The sequence below is a fragment of the Castor canadensis genome, chromosome 14 (assembly GCF_047511655.1).
Source record: "Castor canadensis chromosome 14, mCasCan1.hap1v2, whole genome shotgun sequence".
In the NCBI taxonomy this organism is placed as follows: domain Eukaryota; kingdom Metazoa; phylum Chordata; class Mammalia; order Rodentia; family Castoridae; genus Castor; species Castor canadensis.
In genome coordinates this window covers 34,571,966-34,591,217 of record NC_133399.1, presented here as the reverse complement: position 1 = coordinate 34,591,217, position 19,252 = coordinate 34,571,966, and the positions used below count along the sequence as shown (strand labels likewise).

Sequence of the window (19,252 nt, the reverse complement as noted above, 5' to 3'; positions counted from 1 at the left end):
TCACCCCTGTTAGAATAGCCATCATTAGCAACACCACTAACAACAGGTGTTGGCGAGGATGCGGGGAAAAAGGAACCCTCTTACACTGTTGGTGGGAATGTAAACTAGTACAACCATTCTGGAAAAAAATTTGGAGGCTACTTAAAAAGCTAAACATTGATCTACCATATGATCCAGCAATACCATTCTTAGGGATATACCCGAAAGAATGTGACACAGGTTACTCCAGAGGCACCTGCACACCCATGTTTATTGCGGCACCATTCACAATAGCCAAATTATGGAAACAATCAAGATGCCCCACTACTGACGAATGGATTAAGAAAATGTGGTATTTATACACAACGGAATTTTATGCAGCCATGAAGAAGAATGAAATGTTACCATTTGCAGAAAAATGGATGGAATTGAAGAACATCATTCTGAGTGAGTTCATCCTAGCCCCAAAGACCAAAAATTGTATGTTCTCCCTCATATGCGAACATTAAGTCAAGGGCAAACACAACAAGGGGACTGGACTTTGATCACATGATAAAGCGAGAGCACACAAGGGAGGTATGAGGATAGGTAAGACACCCAAAAAAACTAGATTGCATTTGATGCCCTCAACACAGAGAAACTAAAGCAGATACTTTAAAGTAACTGAGGCCAATAGAAGGGGACCAGGAACTAGAGAAAAGTTAATTTTGAGAAAAATTAACTTAGAAGGTAACATACATGCACTGGAAATCAATGCGAGTCAACTCCGTGTATAGCTATCCTTATCTCAACTAGCAAAAACCCTTGGTTCTTCCTATTACTGCTTATACTCTCTCTTCAACAAAATTAGACATAAGGGCAAAATAGTTTCTGCCAGGTAGCAAGGGGTAAGAGGGGGTAAGGGAGGGAGTAGGGGAAGAGGGGAGAAGTGACCCAAACATTGCATGCACATATGAATAAAAAAAATTAAAAAAATTAAAAAAAATAAAATATAGTAGATATTATATTTAAAAAAAAAGACATGGGTTGACTATAGCCCCACTTGCAGCCTCAGCTGAAGGCTTGAAAGATATTCTCGGCCAGAGAAACCCAGCTAAAATTATTCCAGCTTCCCAACTAATAGAAACTATGACGTGTTTGCTGTACATTGTTTAGAGCTGAGTTTATGTTGAGTGTATAGTGCTTGCAGGATTTTGTTCCAAGATGAGGAAGTAAACTAACATGTATAAAAAGGGTGACCCTGAAATATATTTAAAGCCAACTTGTTCCTCACTTTGCCTGTAGGGGTTTCTCTTTCTGACACACTGAACCCTCCTTCCTCACACAAATCTGTCCTTGTTGGCTGGATTCAGGTCTTCATTCAGAAGTCTCCTTATCAGAGAGTCCCTTAGCAATCCTCACATTAAAATACTGCTGCAACATTAAGCTGTGCTATGTTGGCACATCTTCATTCATCTCATATTTACTCTCTCTATCTCTTTCTCTGTCTTCTTTTCTTTTCCTATCCCTTTTTGCAATGAAGGTGTAGATGGAACCTAGGGCTTCATGAATTCTTGGCAAGTGAGCTACACTGATTTATGCTACCAGTCCTTATCACATATCTTTTTTTTCCTTTTTCTTTTATTATTCATATGTGCATACAAGGCTTGGGTCATTTCTCCCCCCTGCCCCCACCCCCTCCCTTACCACCCATTCAGCCCCCTCCCTCTCCCCCCCACCCCCTCAATACCCAGCATAAACTATTTTGCCCTTATTTCTAATTTTGTTGTAGAGAGAGTATAAGCAATAACAGGAAGGGACAAGGGTTTTTGCTGGTTGAGATAAGGATAGCTATACAGGGCATTGACTCACATTGATTTCCTGTGCGTGGGTGTTACCTTCTAGGTTAATTCTTTTTGATCCAACTTTTTCTCTAGTACCTGTTCCCCTTTTCCTATTGGCCTCAGTTGCTTTTAAGGTATCTGCTTTAGTTTCTCTGCGTTAAGGGCAACAAATGCTAGCTAATTTTTTAGGTGTCTTACCTATCCTCACCCCTCCCTTGTGTGCTCTCGCTTTTATCATGTGCTCATAGTCTAATCCCATTGTTGTGTTTGCCCTTGATCTAATGTCCACATATGAGGGAGAACATACGATTTTTGGTCTTTTGGGCGGGGCTAACCTCACTCAGAATGATGTTCTCCAATTCCATCCATTTACCAGCGAATGATAACATTTTGTTCTTCTTCATGGCTGCATAAAATTCCATTGTGTATAGGTACCACATTTTCTTAATCCATTCGTCGGTGGTGGGGCATCTTGGCTGTTTCCATAACTTGGCTATTGTGAATAGTGCAGCAATAAACATGGGTGTGCAGGTGCCTCTGGAGTAACCTGTGTCACAGTCTTTTGGGTATATACCCAAGAGTCTTACCACATCTCTTGATTATATCAAAAGCCATCTGTAGTGATTGAATATCTCCATCAATGTTTATGTAAATGCACCATTTGATGTTTCACAATGAGAAAATCATGTGACGATGCATTTCTCAGAATCTGTCCTTGTTGTAAAGCAATGTGTGACTACATGTTGAACAATAAATAATTCTAGTTGAGGGCTAATCAGTTTGAAGTGCTAGACCAATCTTGCTGGGAAGACAGTGTCACACATACTCAGAAGTTTCCTGGTATTTGGTGCAATAGTTACAAGGCCATGAGGAGTTTCCTTTTGAAGTTGTAATTCTAAATTCAAAGTGGCTCTTCACTCAACACATGGAATTCCAGATATTTAGATTCTATCCACTGAAAATTCCCCAGTGTCCTGGTAGTCAGGAAGATGAGGTAATTAGTATGCTGATAAAGGGCACGCTTTAGGTCTCTGTTCCTCAGGCTGCAGATAAATAGGTTTAGCATGGGGGTGATTGTTGTGTACATTATTGCAGAGGCTTTCTCCTTCACAGCTGTGTGGATAGAGGAGGGACACAGATAGATTACAATGGTGGTCCCATAGAAAACAGCTACCACAGAGAGGGGGGGAGCAACAGGTAGTAACATGTCTTTCTCCTGCCACTTCCAGAGAGACCTTCATGATGGCCACAATGACACAACCATAGGAGGCCAGGATGAAAAGAGTGTTGCTGTCACCATTGCTGCCACGATGAGCACAATGATGTTGTTCACTGATGTGTCAGTGCAAGTTAGCCAGAGAAGAGGGGTGAGGTCACAGAAGTAGTGGGGTAGCTCTTTGTCATGGCAGAAAAACCAGACATGCCCTCAGGAGGATGCAGGCGAGGGAGATGAAGTAGGAAAACACCCATGGGCCACTAGCCAGCAGGCCACAGAGGAGTGGGGTCATGTAAGGGGTGACAAATGGGCACAAACTAGTCATAAGCCATCATGGCTATTAAGACACTGTCCATTATGCCAAAGAAATGGTAAAAGCACATGTGGGTACACAGGAGGGATAAGAGATTGACTTGCTTTTGGTTGGGATGTTCACTAGAATCTTGGGGACAGCGTTTGTGGCCTGCCAGAAATCCAACAAAAACATACCATATTTTCTTTTCCATTCATCTGTTGATGGGAACCTAGACTAATGTCATATCTACACTATGGTGAAGAATGCCACGATAAAAAGGACATGCAGGTGTCTATTTTGTGCTAACTTCCTTTCCTTTGGGTATATACTAAGGAATGGTACAGTTGGAGTATAACATAAATCTATTTTTAGTTTATTTTTTCATCTTGAATGGCTGAATACGTTAATGTTTTATAGTATATAATAATTGCACAACAAATTCATTGTTGTAATGAATTCAGTGTATATGAAAATTCAAATTCATCTCTGTGTACACATACAATGTTAGCCTACTTTGGTTCATCCTCCCCATTATTTTCCCTCTTCTCTAGCACCACTCTTGAAATGACTTCAACAGATTTCAGTGCTCCATATTTTTAGTTTTTTTGAGGAATGCCATCCTGTTCTCTATAGTAGTTGTATTAAATTACTCTCCCACCATCAGTGTTTACAGGTTCATTTTCTCCACATCCTAACCAATATTGGTTTTTGTTGATCTTGCTCTTTGTTTTATTTTGGTAATAGTGGTTCTGTTCTAACTGGGGTGAGATGGAATCTTATTATAGTTTTGATTTGTATTTCCCTCATGCCTGATGATATTTAGCATTTTCTCATATATTTGTTGCTTTTCAGTGTTTTTATCCCCCTTCTCTTTCTCTGTGGTGCTGTGAATAGAACCCATTGGCCTCTTACATTCTAAGAAGATGCCCTCACAATAATCTACATTCCTACTCCTTAATCCATCTTCTTTACACCTGCAATCTCATTAATATAACTAAGTATATATAACTAGTATTTTATCATAATTTTTCTACCTATAGACCAATTTCTTGTATAACCTTTAGACTATGATATGGGTATTACAGAAATTAAGAGATTTTAACTGAATCTCTTATATTACTTAGACTTCATGAAGCTGTAGCCAAAATATACAAGAGGATAATTTAAAGGAGGAAAGATTTATTTTGGCTCATGACTCAGAGAATTCATCCATCGTGGTGAAAATGTGTAGTGGAACAGAGCTGTCAACTCATGGTAGACAGGTAACAGAGAAAACAAGTATATGAAGTGTCCAGGGCAAGAAATAGCCCCCCAGGACATGCCCCAGTGACCTACTTCCTTCAACTAAGCTATATCTCTTACTTTTCATTATATTCCAATAATGCTATCATATTATGAATCCACCAAGGAGTTAATCCATCCCTTAGGTCAGAACCCTCATGATCTATTCATCTCTTTAAATACCATCACAGACACCCACAAAGGTATGCTTTACTAATATCCTAGGCATTTCTCAATCCAATGAAGTTGATAATTAAGATTAACCATCACACCACCCTAAGTCAGGAAAGGGAGTAGACTCAGCCCTTCACAACTGCAGATTACACATCTGCAGATTCAACTCCTTGCAAATGGAAAACATTTAAAAAAATTGCATCAGAATTACAATGAAGACCTTTTATGCAATTAAGTAATGCTAATAACAGTTTATAAAATTGGATCTGTACTAGAACAAGTGCTAGATATAGTTTTTCAATATATGGAAGCTAAAAAGAGTGAATCTGAATGTTAAATATAATTAATAGAGTTGGGGTAGATGAATGAAGGGGAGACTGGATTTCATTAGTGGGAGCTGCATGCAAGTGTTGAAATTTCCCACTGAACTCCATCAATATATATATGTACATATATGCCTATATAGATAATGCACATTAATGAAAAATAAAATATTCAAATAATTGCATCACAAATGAATATGTACATTTTTCTTGTCATTATTCCCTGAACTATATACATATAACAACTACTTCCATAGCATTCATATTGAATTAGTTATTATAAGTAATCTAGAGATGATTGTAAGTATGCAGGGGAGGTGTCTAGGTTATATGCAAATACTACATAATTTTATATAAAAGATTGAGCATCTGAGGATTTTGGAATTCTCACAGGGTTCTGAAATCAATCCCTGCAGGTTCTGAGGGATGCCTCTGGAAATAAGTAAAGAGAAAACCACATCTAGGGGTTTATGTTACAGACTTTCTCACAGACTTACTCAACAAAGCTGTTAGAATATATTACCATAGAATTCGCTGTAGCTTTATTTAAAGTGATGAAATATAAAGAAAATCCAAGTGACCCTCTTCAGAAGATGGCTAAATAAGAAAAAGGAAACTTACTTCTTTCTAGGATCCAGGATAGCATCCTGGTCTCCCTCCCTGCCTGTACTCTTCCTATGACAAAAATCAACACTGACCCATCCATTCTCAACTGTGTTCCTTTAAAATAGATAAATAATTGTGCTGTCATTCTCTTGCATAAAACTCTCCAATATCTTTCCAAGACCTGGAGTGTGAAATTCAAATCTCTGATCATAAAGAACTGCAGGTCACTGTGTGATCTTGCTCCTGCCCTATCTTCAATCTCATCTGTGTTACCTTTTCATCCACCACATTCTCATCACAGTGGTGTTCTCTCTGCTGCTTGAACACACCTTTTTCAGATCCTTTGTACCTGCTATTTTGTTTTTTCTAGAACATTTTCCATCTATGTGTTTTATTGTCTCCTGCTTTGATTATGTCTCACCTCAAAAGTCGCCATTTCAGAGAGGATTTCTCTGACATTCTTTTCATAAGTAGATCTCAAACTGCAAGTATAGTAGCAAACATTAGCATGTTACTTTGCCTGGCATTGTCCTATAGATCTTACAAACATTAAATCAATTAATCCTGAGAGTACTCTACAAAGTGCAATTACTATTCTAACTTTCTGAAGTGAAAAGAGAAGCATGCAAAGATTAAGGAGATCAAAGTTACACAGCTAGGAATAATCTTCTTTGTTTTTTTATTCTCTTTCTCTCTTTCCCTTCCCCTCCCTCTCCCTCTGTTTGTAGCCCATGCTGGTATTGAATTTGCTGTGTAGCTCAGGTCGGCCTCCAACTCATCATCCTCCTACTTTGGCCTCCCAAGGGCTGTGGTTACAGATATGTATGACCATGTCCAGCAATACTGCTGTTTTGTTATCTTCATAGTATCTATCTCTGCATAAAATGTCATGTTATCATAAATTCCCCCTCCCCCAATTAAAGTTCAAATATCATGAGAACAGAAAGAACCCTATCTGGCTTGCTTCCCTATATCTTTTTAATATCATAGGGTCTGGGACTCTATATCACAGTGGGGACTGCTAAATTAATTAACAAAAAATATCCACTAAGATCCAAATATAAAATGTGCATATAGAATGATGAGTAGTAGCAAATGGAGATAACAAGTGTCTCAGTGTGTCAGGGAAGAATGAATCCAGATTGGGTTTCAAAATTGACAGTTCGATAGGACTCAGATTTTGGGTTTCATTTTGATTTCCAAAGGCTGGGCTTGGCATAATTGGGTGGCCAAGGAGAGACTCCGTGTAAGCTTAGTAAACTGAACACTGCATAATCTAGTTCTTGTCCATCCTTGTAATGACTGTCCTTGTTGGAGTCTGTTTTCAGCATCTACCTATTTAGTTCTTGGGAATCACACCCTTCCTAAATTTTTGAATGCTTTCCAGGTTTCTGTATTTTTTCTTTATCCAACTTTTGACCCATGAGTTTTGGGAGAATCTGATAAAAGCCTTAGGAATCCCTCTGCCCCAGCAAGATAAGCAGATAGATACACTGGCATGATTTTGCATGCCATTTCAGTGTTCATAGTGAAATGCTTTAACATCCATTATAAAGTTTTCTTTTAAAGGCTTTTCCCCTGGATCCATTTTCAAAGCTTATTCTCAAACTTACGACTACAAGCTCAAACCTACACCTGTATTTCCAATTGTTGAGGAGTCAGTATCCTCACCTGGATACCCTTTAGAAGGTCACACAAAGAGAAAAACAAACAATTGGATTCAGGTGGATCATGGTTCAAATCCTGGCTTTATGATTAACCTCTCTAATCTTTCTTTTCCTTATTTTAATAGTTGGAAGAAATAATACCCACTTCTGGGATTTCTTTCTTTTTTTGGCAGTACTAGACTTTGAATTCAGGGCTTTGTACTTGTTGTCAGGCACTATATCACGTGAGCCACACCCAAGCTGTTTTTGCTTTTAGTTATTTTTTGAATAGGATCTTGTAGTAGAAGGATCACAATCCTCCAACTTACATCCCCTGAGTAGCTGAGTTATAGGCATGGAACATCACACTCGGCCCTCCCACCCCTGGGACTTCTTAGAGGATGAAATGAAGTAGCACATGGAAAGAGAAAAGTGCAGTTCCCACCATCACAGTACAATCTCAGCCAACTTTAGACAGCATCCCATCAAGTTGTAAAGGAAGGGCTATGAAAGACACATACTTGGCCATCAGTGGATGGGTTGGTACACAATAAGATATTATTTAGCCTTAAAAGAGAATGAAATTCTGTCCTTTGTGGCAACATAGATGAACTCAGAAGGTGTTATACTAATTGTAATAAGTAGGCACAGAAAGAAAAATCTTGCACGTTCTCAGTCATGTATGGAAGAGAATTCGTTGACTGCATAGAAGTAAAAAGTAGAAGAGTGGTTTCTGGAAGGTAAGGAAGTACATAGCCGAGAATACAAATTGGTGATTTGGTAGAGGAAAAATATAGTTGGATAAGAGGACTATATTCTGGTGTTTTATTTCACAGTAGGGTGGCTATAATTAACAATAATTTACTGAATATTTAAAAATAGCTAGAAAGAAAATTTCAAATGTTCCCAATACAAATAACAAATGTTTGAGATGATGAATATACCAGTTACCATGATCTGATATGTACACATTGCATATGTGTATTTTAGTATTACATTGTATTCCATAAACATGCACAATTATTATTTGTCAACTAAAACTAATAATTTAAAAAAGAAAGATACACTGGGTTTGAATCAGGGAGTTACAACTTATTAGTTGACTGTTCCTGAGCAAGTTGCCTGATTGCTAAAATTTTATTTTGTTTGTTAAAGGGGATGACAATAACACTGAAATTTACATGGTTCTTTTGAGGACTAAACTTTTGTAAATGTTCTGACATAAATTTATATAGAATATTTATTCTCTTCCATTTGTATTTCTTCCTGGCATGGGAAGCACAACATGTAAAAAAATCAAGTCATTTTTTTCCTGGAGCCTCTTTTTCCATTAATGGAATTTCCATCTTTCCAGACACCCACCACTGAAACTTTTGCTTTTCCTCTTTTGTTTCTTCCACTCTCAAAGTCAACCCACCAATACTTTGTTACATCCTCCACAACTTGGAACCTTCTGTTTTTGTAGTCAATTTCTACCTACTTCCTTTCCCAAACACTTGAAGTCAGGGCTCTTACCAGTTCTCAACTCACAAGTCTTAAGGAGTCCTTAGGTAATGACTTTCTTCCTTCCAGTCACCAGAGTGAAGTTCCTACATTGATCTTGAAGTATTGAGCTCAACATACCACATCACTTATTTAATTCACTTATTCATTTACTCACACCATAAAAAAGTTATTGACGATTGCTCTATGCAATGAGGGCTTAGTGGTCAGAATGATGGTATGAAAATATACTGAAATTGTCCTCATGACACTAAAATTGGAGACTATTTGTCTTTGTTCACTTTTGGGTCTATCATCTTGTCTGGGACATAAAGGCATAAACATAGTTTTTCAAAGCATGCATGAAAAAATAAAGCCTCATATAGGACAACCACTAAGTTTTTTTTTTTTTCAAATTTTCCATCACCACAGCTTAGTGGGGTTTCTGCTATTTCACATAAGCAGAAATGGACGCACAATGAGATTAATAAAATAAAATGGTTTTGTAGGTAGTAGGTGGCAAAATTAACTCAAGTGGTCTGAATGTAGAGTAGGCATTCCTCATCACTAAATTTTATAAATCACAGGGAATTGATGAATTCATAATTTAGTGAGCTAGGTTAATTCTAAAAGACATATCTCACATTATGGGGAAATGCCTGAATAAAGGACCATGCTGCAGATTATAGGATAGGCCGTGAAACATGGCTGAGCCATGCACTGATTTTTGGAAACTTTAGGTCCTTATAAGAGCCTTGAGTTGCTCACTATTGTCCACTAAACAAAGTTCAAATGTTTACTATTATATTAAAAATATCCCAGATTCTTGACAAATTGGTACTCATTTAATATGGCCCTCCTTCTTCTTTTATGCTATTTTGGGATAATATGCTGAACCCCATCAAAGCTCTTTTTTCTTGCTTCTATTCTTCTTCAATTCTATAATATTTAATAAAATCCTAATATGTACTGATTACTGTACTGAACCCTTTACATACTGACAAATTATCCTAAAAACAAATTGTGAAACAGGAACTATGATCCCAATTTTATAGGTAAGATGATTGAGAATTTAAGAAGAGACAGAATGTGAACAAGCTTCTAAAGAGTTTTAATGGTGGAGTTTGAACAAAATGCATGTTTTTTTTTAGTCTAAAGCCCACAGCCTTCCCACTGAGCTATGTTACTTCCTCACAGTCTCTCTTCTGGAATTACATGTTTCCTTCTTCTTCTCCATAAAATTCTCCCTGTACAGAACTCCAAGGAAAAAGGAGTTTGTTATTCTGTATTCTGACACCTATTAGAAGTTATATCACACTGTGCATTGAAAACATTTAACTAACTGTATCACAATTCAACTAAAATGGTTGGATGATTTTATACACCAAGAGGAGCTAGTGAATGTTTTCTGATTAAGTTAGTAGCAGTCAATAAACTGTATCAGGCATTTTCCTTTCTTGACGCCCAAGCTTTTACCCACTCACTCTGTCACTCATTATTCTTCTACAGCTCTTGGGAAAAGCCTTGGGAACTGGAAGATTCATATGTTCCCTTAGTATCCTCAGTGAGTCAAGACAGCACCATTCTGACCCCATCAGAACCCTTGGATTCTGTATAATGTATTTCTGATTTTAGGAGATTGAAGGAGAAATTACAAATCTCTGAGGGTTTTAAAAGATCCAGCAAGGGGGAAGAACAAACTTCTCCTTACAGGACCATGGGAGGGAATCTACTTATATCAGCAATCAAATGGACTTGGAAAAGATGGTCTAATTACAAAAAGGAGCAGTTCCAAAAGTCATGGTTTTTAGAAAAGGTTAGGTAGCATCATAGCTGGACTAGGTCAATCTGAATGGATAAAAGTGGCTATTGGGTTCTGGCCTGGGAACTGGGTGTTGATTCGGTCAAACAGAATCTTCTATCTCTGAAATCACAAATCCTTCCCCTAACTAATTCTGCTAACACTCCTCTAGCTTCTTTCTCTTTCTCTTTCTCTCCTCCCTCCCTATCTCCCTTCCTCTCTGTCTCCCCCAACACACCCTATCACTTACTGGGCTATTTTTCTTCTTCTGTACACCATCACTCAAGCAGTCATGAAAACTGGCTGAATTTCCTCCTTGGCAACACAGAGGATGACTTCTTCCAGAAATGTGCTCTTTAGGCCATAAGGATGCCTCATAGGTGCAAACATAGGTATTCTTCTGGCCCAAAGAAGAAGAGAAGCTAATCTGGGGGATAAATTGTAGGAACTGAGGGAATATTTACAATTTCTGGGCCAATAAGAAGTCAATTCCCAAGGTTTCTTGTTAGACAAACTGTCCAATTTCATGTTGATTACCTGAATAGTTCATTTTCCTGTGGGGGCTGGAATGTGGCAGTAAAAAGTCTGCATGGACCATTTTAGATCTTCAGTAGGCAACCTGGGAATAAGTTCTAGCTTCCCAAATTTCTCTGCACCATCTCCTCTGGGAACGAGCTTTCCTTGGCCCCTACAATCTCTTTTCAAAGTCCAGGATCGTATTATTGGGAGACTCCATTTTATTTGTAGCCAGTGTTCCTCATCATTTGAAGAGCCAATAACAATAGCCAAGTTATAGAATAGACTAGGTGTCCAACAACAGATGAATAACAGATGGATAAAAATTTATGGGGTACATAGACAATGGAATATTACTCAGCAACAAAGAAGAATGAAATTGTCACTTGCATGAAAATAGATGGCACTGGAGATCATCATGTTAAGCAAAATAAACCAGACTCAGAAAGACAGATTTTGCACATTTTATCTCATATGTGTATTATAGAACTAAAATCAAACAAAAAGACAAGAATGTACAAGGGGGACTATTGGGAATATAGAATTTTTACCAGAAAAGGGGGAAGGAGAGACCAAAGAAGAATGGTAAGGGGGTGAATTTAAGAATGATACAATTGATGTATTATAAGAAATTTTGTAAATGCCACAATTACTCTCATCCAACAAAACAATAGCCCCGCCCCAAATAAAACAATAACCTCTCCAAAATAATGACTATGGAATTTTTGAATCTGTTGAAATCACTATAAGAAGGGAACAAACGTAGAAAGAGGAAAATAGAGGAGAAAGAGTTTAACCAGTTCAGGCTATAATACATAAATTAATGGAGGTGTCACAATGAAACTCCCTGTAGAGCTATCTTAAGTAAACAAAAATTCCTTTTCACAAAAACAGAGAAGAAGAAAGTAAAACAGGTCCTGTCTGGGGGTTGGCATCAGTAGGAGGGGGAGGATATAAGAAAAGGGTGTAGGAGAGTGAAAATGGGAAATATTGTGTACTCATATTTGAAAATGGAAAAATGAGACCAGTTGAGACTACTCCAGGAATGGGGAGAGGAGCCTAAAGGGGAATGGTGGAGGGGGTGAATTCAACTACGATATATTGTAAGAACTTTTGCATATGTTTAAATATCCCTCCAGTACGACAATAATATGATAATAATTTTAAAAAGAAAGTCGTCACCACAACAACAACTCTCACCTTATTTCAGTGTTAAAATTGTGGACATACTGCTGCACTTCATGTCTTTTAACAGGAAAAATAAAGTCATAAGTGTATCTCTTTTCTATTTTTGAGTTCTGTTGCCAGTTGTCTTTCTCCATTTCCAAGTTCATGCTAACTTGAATGTGATAGTGTCCTCCGTGCATGGATGAATGTTCTGTTTGTAGTCATATGTATGTATGTAGATATCTTTCATCTATGTATCTGTCCATGTATCTATGTGTCTGTGTATGTATGTGTGTGTGTATCTATCTGTTTGTCTACTTATCTGTCTAATCATCTATCAAGGTGTTAAAAACTGTAAGCCAGATACCTCTCAGGAAATGCAGGACTAAATTGTGTTGTGACAATATAGTGAAATAATCTACTAGTTAATATTGATGGAGGACTACATATAATATTAATAAAAAAATTGCATAAGAATATAATTTTAATGTATATTATAAGATACTATTTATATAAAGTTCTCAAATTATCATACTTCACAAATATTATTATTTGAAGGAATGATGCCAATGTTCTGAAATGTGAATAGAATAATGTACATCATATTATCATGTTAGTGACACTTCCTCTGGGAGGAAGTACCAAGTGAAGGCAAGTATATGATAGGGGCAAACTTCAAATTTGCCTCTACTATTTCTGGAACTAATAATATCTAAAGCAAGGATGGCTTCAATCATGCATGCCAAATCTCCTAACCTATAATTAAAATGTATGTAATTGATAGGCTCAAAAATAATAAAGAATTTTGAAATAGTGTTTTTTACACAATTATTTCATAGCTGTGGTAGTCACAGTTTTTGTGATTTCTATCTGTAATGCATTTTTCATTTAATTCATTTTCATTGCTATTGTTATCCTGTGTTCAGGCCAAATGCACATTTGTATTCTTGATCTATCATTCCTTACTTTCATACATAACCAAGTTTCCCAAAGGTAGCTCAGCAATTAAACTCTTCCCTGAAATGAGCATTATTATGGTGGAGAACTTCTATCTATCTTTCCTCACCTGCTAGAGTCAGTTATTTTTCTGAGGGCTGAAAGTGCCCTGTGCTATTTATTAAGCTGAGAGCCTGATGTGCACATGATTGAAATGTTCTCATGAGGGTTTTCACCCAATTTTATTGAGGTATAATTGCACTAATAAAAACTGCATATATATTTATGAAATGCAATGTGATGGTTGGGGACATAGATTTATGAAATGCAATGTGATGGTTGGGAACATAGAAATTGTGAAATGATTACCACGCTGCAGCTAATTAACACATCCTTCCAGCAGACCCCATTATGCAAATGAGAACACCCAGGCTTCTCATTCAGTTGAGGATCCTTCTAGTTGATAACGCTCATGCCTGGAATAAATTCAGAGTCTGTGAGCTTAATAATTACACCAAGTCATTACTGCTATCATAGCTGCTCCTGTCTCCTCAGGAGTCAAAACCATTGTTCTCCAGAGACTCTCCTGTTAGGAAGGCTGATGATGTTATCTTGAAAGTCTCTGTTATCTGAAGACCTAAAAATGGATTTTCTTTCTTTCTGCTTTGTAGGAGCTTCTGCAGTTCATTCTTTCACTCATTTAGCTATTTATTTGCTGTTTATTTCATTTAATGATATGTTACCCACCCCATGGGAAAAAGTCCCCTTAGGGTGAGACAGAATACGTCATCAGCATTGTTACTCAGCTTCTTAGAATTAACTGCTAAAGTAGATTGATTGCATTCCCAGGGAGAGTTCAGTGAGCTTCAAGTTTAAAGGCAACATTTTATAATCCTTGTTAATGTCCACCTGTGGGGGTTCCCTCTACCTGTTGCTTTTAACTTGATGTGTGTAAGTGGATATAACTAGAAACGGGGAGAAACTTGAGAGTTTGTTCAGGAACAAATTATTAAGATCTAAAGGGAAAGTTTGAGACCTTCATGATCACTTGGAAATTTTGATTTTCTACGTGTAGAGGCATTAGCAGAAGTGGTCAAGAGAGTGAAGTCAGCAATCACACAATAAGAACTCTGACCCATCCTGCAATGTGTCCATGGCATGATCCACTGGTCCCAAGGCACTGGTGTCATGAATTAACTGATCTGTAACTTGAGAAGCTCTTCAGATGATTCTGAGGCATGCCAGGTTAGAGACTAAGGATACAAAGAGAGACTTAATGTGTTCATCACCACTTTCATGGAAGGAAGTAATTCTGATGTAAATCTTATACTTTATTCTTTGTTACAGTTTCAGAACTTGATGCAATGCATGAAAAGTATTGGTGTCTAATAAAGGGAGTAGAAATTAGACGAGGGGAACTACAAGAGGAATGAAGAGAAACAGTAAGCACAGAGAAGAACTGAATGTTCTATTGGGTTCACAAGGTACATGAGTAGGTCTTTTTCTTCTCTCTCCTTTTTTCTTTTTTAACAGAACTGGCTCTTAATCTTTAGAGATGTGGAAATCATCTGGAGAGTCTGGTAAATTACAGATTTCTGGTTCCCAGACCAGTTTTTAACATCAGTGAAGCAAGAGTGATACCAAGAATTTTCATTTCTACCAAGTCATCATCATGTGATATAGTTGCTGCTTGTCTAGAGAGCATTTATTTACTTTTCCCCAAGTCTTTTGATTAAGATTCACCAGCAACAACATGGAACCCATAAACCAAACAGATACTTCAGAATTTCTTCTCCTGGGACTGACAGATGATCCAGACCTGCAGCCTGTCATCTTCAGCCTGTTTTTATCCACATACCTGGTAACCTTCTTATCATCCTGGCTGTCAGCTCTGACTCAAACCTGCATACCCCCATGTACTTCTTCCTCTCAAACTTGTCCTTCACGGATATCTCTACAAGTACAACCATAATTCCAAAAATACTGGTGAACATTCAAGCACAAGATCATAATATCACTTACACAGGATGCCTTACCCAGGCCTGCTGTGCTTTGATTTTTGCTGGTTTAGAGAATTGTCTCCTTGCAGTGATGGCCTATGACTGCTATGTGGCCATTTGTCACCCCCTGCGGTACACAGTCATCATGAATCCCTGCCTCTGTGTCTTGTTAGTTCTCTTCTCTCTGATCATTAGCACTGTGCACTCCCTTCTCTACAGTCTGATGTTGTTGCTGTTGTCTTTCTGCACAAACCTGGGAATCCCCCACTTCTGTGAACTTGCTCAGGTCATCAAGCTTACCTGTTCTGACAACCTCAAATCTTGGTATATTCAGTAGGTGTCATATTTTTTGGTGTTCCTCTTGCTGGGATTATTTTTTCTTACATCCAAATTGTCTTCTCTATTTTGAAAATTCCATCAGTGGAGGGAAGGTATAAAGCATTTTCCACCTGTGGGTCTCACCTCTCAGTTGTGTCCTTAGTCTATGGGACAGAATTTGGAGTATACTTGAGTTCTGCGGTTACTGACTCTGCCAGTAAGAATGTAGTGGCTTCAGTGATTTATATTTTGATTCCTCAAATGCTGAACCCTTTTATCTACAGTTTGAGAAACAAGGAAATGAAAAGTGCTTTGAGAAATCTCATGATTGGGATACCTTTTCTTTGAATGCATCCTTGGTTTGTGACTTGATTTTTAGAATGAATTAAAGTGACATGGTGAATAGAGCTCTTCTCAGAATTATATAGAAGATGTCTCTGTCAGGAGTTGAGTGGTGACTGACAAATGATATTTCTATATCCTGATCCCTGTCACTTGTGAACATGAATTTGTATGGGCAGAGGGTGGGTGTTACTTGGGTTCAAAAGGGGTTTTTGCAGAAAATTATCTCATCCCTGATTATCTGAATGGGTCACAAATGTAATTTCACATATTCTTATGGAGTGAGAAGCATTGAATCAATGTGTTTAGTTTTGATTGCTATTCTTGTATATATTTGTTCCCAAAACTCACGTTTTGGCTTACAATGTATTATCGTCACCCCTTTTCTGGTGTCTGGACAATTAATTACATCAGTTTTCTTTCTTTGATATTGATAAAGTTCAAAAGTAATGAGTGATTTTTTTCTCTTTGTTGTTATTTTCATCATTAGAATAATTAGATTTTATTATTTTTTGGACTCGGCAGCTGTATATTTATTTACAATGCTATTTTTAAGTGTGGTGACAGTAAAAGCATACTTTTTCTGATACTGGTGAAATTTGGGTAGCTATTTTTCTGATACTGTGGATCAAGTGGGTTGAATATTCTCTGTTATGTCTCCTAATGCAAATGGAAGGTAATTTTTCTCTTAGGATGGAAGTTATTTGCTATAGGGGTACAAATTTCCTCCTTTCTGTAGTTCCAAAGAGTTTTCTTAAGATATTGAGCTAATTACCTACCCTTTAGATGGCCCCAGAGTCCCACAACTTTGTAAAAAATTTTCAGCTACCTTGACAATCTAGTGGGTATATTGTCTGGTTAACTTGTATTTATCTTAATATGATATCTTATTATGAGGTTGAGAAACTTATCATATATTATGGGGCCATTTGCACTCCCCTATTTTGTTTGATAAATTTGTCCTTTTCCTTCTTTCATACAGTTCTGTTTTTTGAATCCAGGGCCTTGGGTTTATCAGATGAATAATTCATTTTCATCCTCTACTAGAGTTTAGTGTATATATACAGTTGCTTAGTCTTTACATGGTTCAATCTGTCAGTCATTGGCCTAATGGTCTGTGATCAATAACTCTTCATGATAAAAGCCATCCTTATAATAATCTAAAGCATTCAGAATGATGCCCATTAGTTATTAGGTAATTCCTGGAAATGATTTTTTTGGGCCTCCTTTTTTGATAAATAATCTCTCTACACTAATATACCATGTCTTACTTATTGCAGCTCACCAGCTCAATAAACTGTCTTTAATCACCTGTAGTATTGTACACCTGTAGTCCCAGTTACTTGTCAGGCTGAGTCTGAAGAACTCAGTTTGAGACTAATTTAGAAAACAATGGACACATAATCTCAAAGAATAAAACAAACATACATACAAACAAAGGGAACTAATGTTAATATGGTAAAAGTCTCCAACTTTTTTGTTACAACTACAATGGTACTTGTACCATGGGTTAGCAATTTTTCTGGTAATTCACAATCTACTGAAACAATGTTGATAGTCAGAACTCAAATTTTCATCTATGACCTGTGATGTTTAGCAAATGTATGGTAATGGGTAACATCACCTTCATTGAAGTTCAGGAAGTCCAGGTTCAAAAAGTCATGTGGAATACAGGCCCAATACAAACAAAATCAATATCATATATACCTATAAATATACACAGAATATGTAACCAAAAGAGGGACTATTAGGGGAGAGTAAAGGAGAAGGATAAGAAGGAAACAAGTCCAGCTTGAATAAGCCAGAATAGGTTTTAATAGGGTTTATTTATTGAACAATAGATGGCTATGGGGGTCTATATTTAAACATTTTGTTCCATAACACATCAAGAGCTGTCACCCAGACTCTCCTGAATCTCCAGAAGCCACACAGATGCTACCCACTGCTTGCAAATCTCCTCGGTCTAGAGCAGAAATCTGGAAAGAGCATCTTCTGAGGTCAGAACAATTGAAGTAACCACAGACTCACCATAAAAAAGAGACCCTCAGAAATCACAAGCAATGTATGCTTCCTGCTCACTCTTATCAGGGTCTTGCTGGCCCCTGCAGCCCTTCTCTGTGGGAATGACATCTGTGTGCTTCAGTCTGGCACAAAGCACAAATAAATGGCTGCTTGTTTCAAGTTGAAGTTACTCTGTCTGTGAGTCAGAGGACTAGTCGCACTACAGAGATCATCCACAGATTCTGACATTCATTTCAGATATTTGTGAATTTATTCTAAAAGAATCACTGTAGGCAGTGATCCACTCTTGAGTTCATCCATATCTCTCAAGTTAAGAAAGCCCTGCAGAAGAATGAAATGTGATCCCCAAATATTAAATTAACTCAACATGGAATACAGACTTAAAATAAGACCCCAAACTATCAAATTATTACCAGGAAAAATAGGAAGATCCCTTTATGACATTGGCTTGGGGAATGATGTTTTTTTAAAAATTTTTTTTTATATTTATCTTATTTTTAAATTCCTATATATTAATTGCTCAAAGTAAGGATTTTCCTTATGACATTTCCATACATTCATATAATGTTCCTTGATTGTATTTACCCCTCTATTTCTCTTTCATTTTGCAAAATAATAGATTTTATTTTGAAATTTTCATACATGTATACAAGGAACATTGACTTCTCTGGTCTCCCTCCACCTTTCCATTAATATGCCCTATAAAAGTTCTGTTGTACATTCATATCTTTCCATTTGTGTTTAGTGAGGGTGCCAGATATGACAGAAAACAGGGTATTTGTCTTTCTGAGTTAGGCTTATTTTGCTTAACATGATGACCTCCAGTTCCATCAATTTTTTGTAAATTACAAAAGTTAATTTCTGTTTATTGATGAATATTACCTGTGCACATATAGCATATTTAAATTGTTCATACATATCTGGTCATCTAGGCTGATTCCATAATTTAGTTTCCATTAGAAGTGCTGCAATATACTTGGGAGTGAAGAAAGGCTTATTGTATGCTAACTTTGATGCCTTTGTGCATATATACTCATGAGTGGTATAGCAGAGTCATGTGGAATTTCTAGTTTTTAATTTGATTAGAAACCTCCATACTGATTTCTAAGGTGGATGCCCTAGCTTCTATTTCCACCAAAAGTGTATAAAAGTTCCTTCCCCGCCACATCCTCACAAACATTTGTTTTTGCATGTTTTCTTGATTATAGACATTCTGACTGGGATGAAATGAATCTCAGTGCATTTTTGATTTGCATTTTCTTTATGGCTAAGGTTGTTGAATTTCATGCATTTATGGACCATTTGTGCTTCTTTTAAGAACCTCC

At 37.2% G+C, this 19,252-nt stretch overlaps 2 pseudogenes; one reads left to right on the top strand and one right to left on the bottom strand.

Annotated features, from left to right (window-relative positions):
• Positions 1-2,703: 2,703 nt before the first annotated feature.
• LOC141416242 (olfactory receptor 1M1-like) lies at positions 2,704-3,374 on the bottom strand (annotated as a pseudogene).
• Positions 3,375-14,998: 11,624 nt separating this feature from the next.
• LOC109702955 (olfactory receptor 7G2-like) lies at positions 14,999-15,911 on the top strand (annotated as a pseudogene).
• The last annotated feature ends 3,341 nt before the right edge of the window (positions 15,912-19,252 follow it).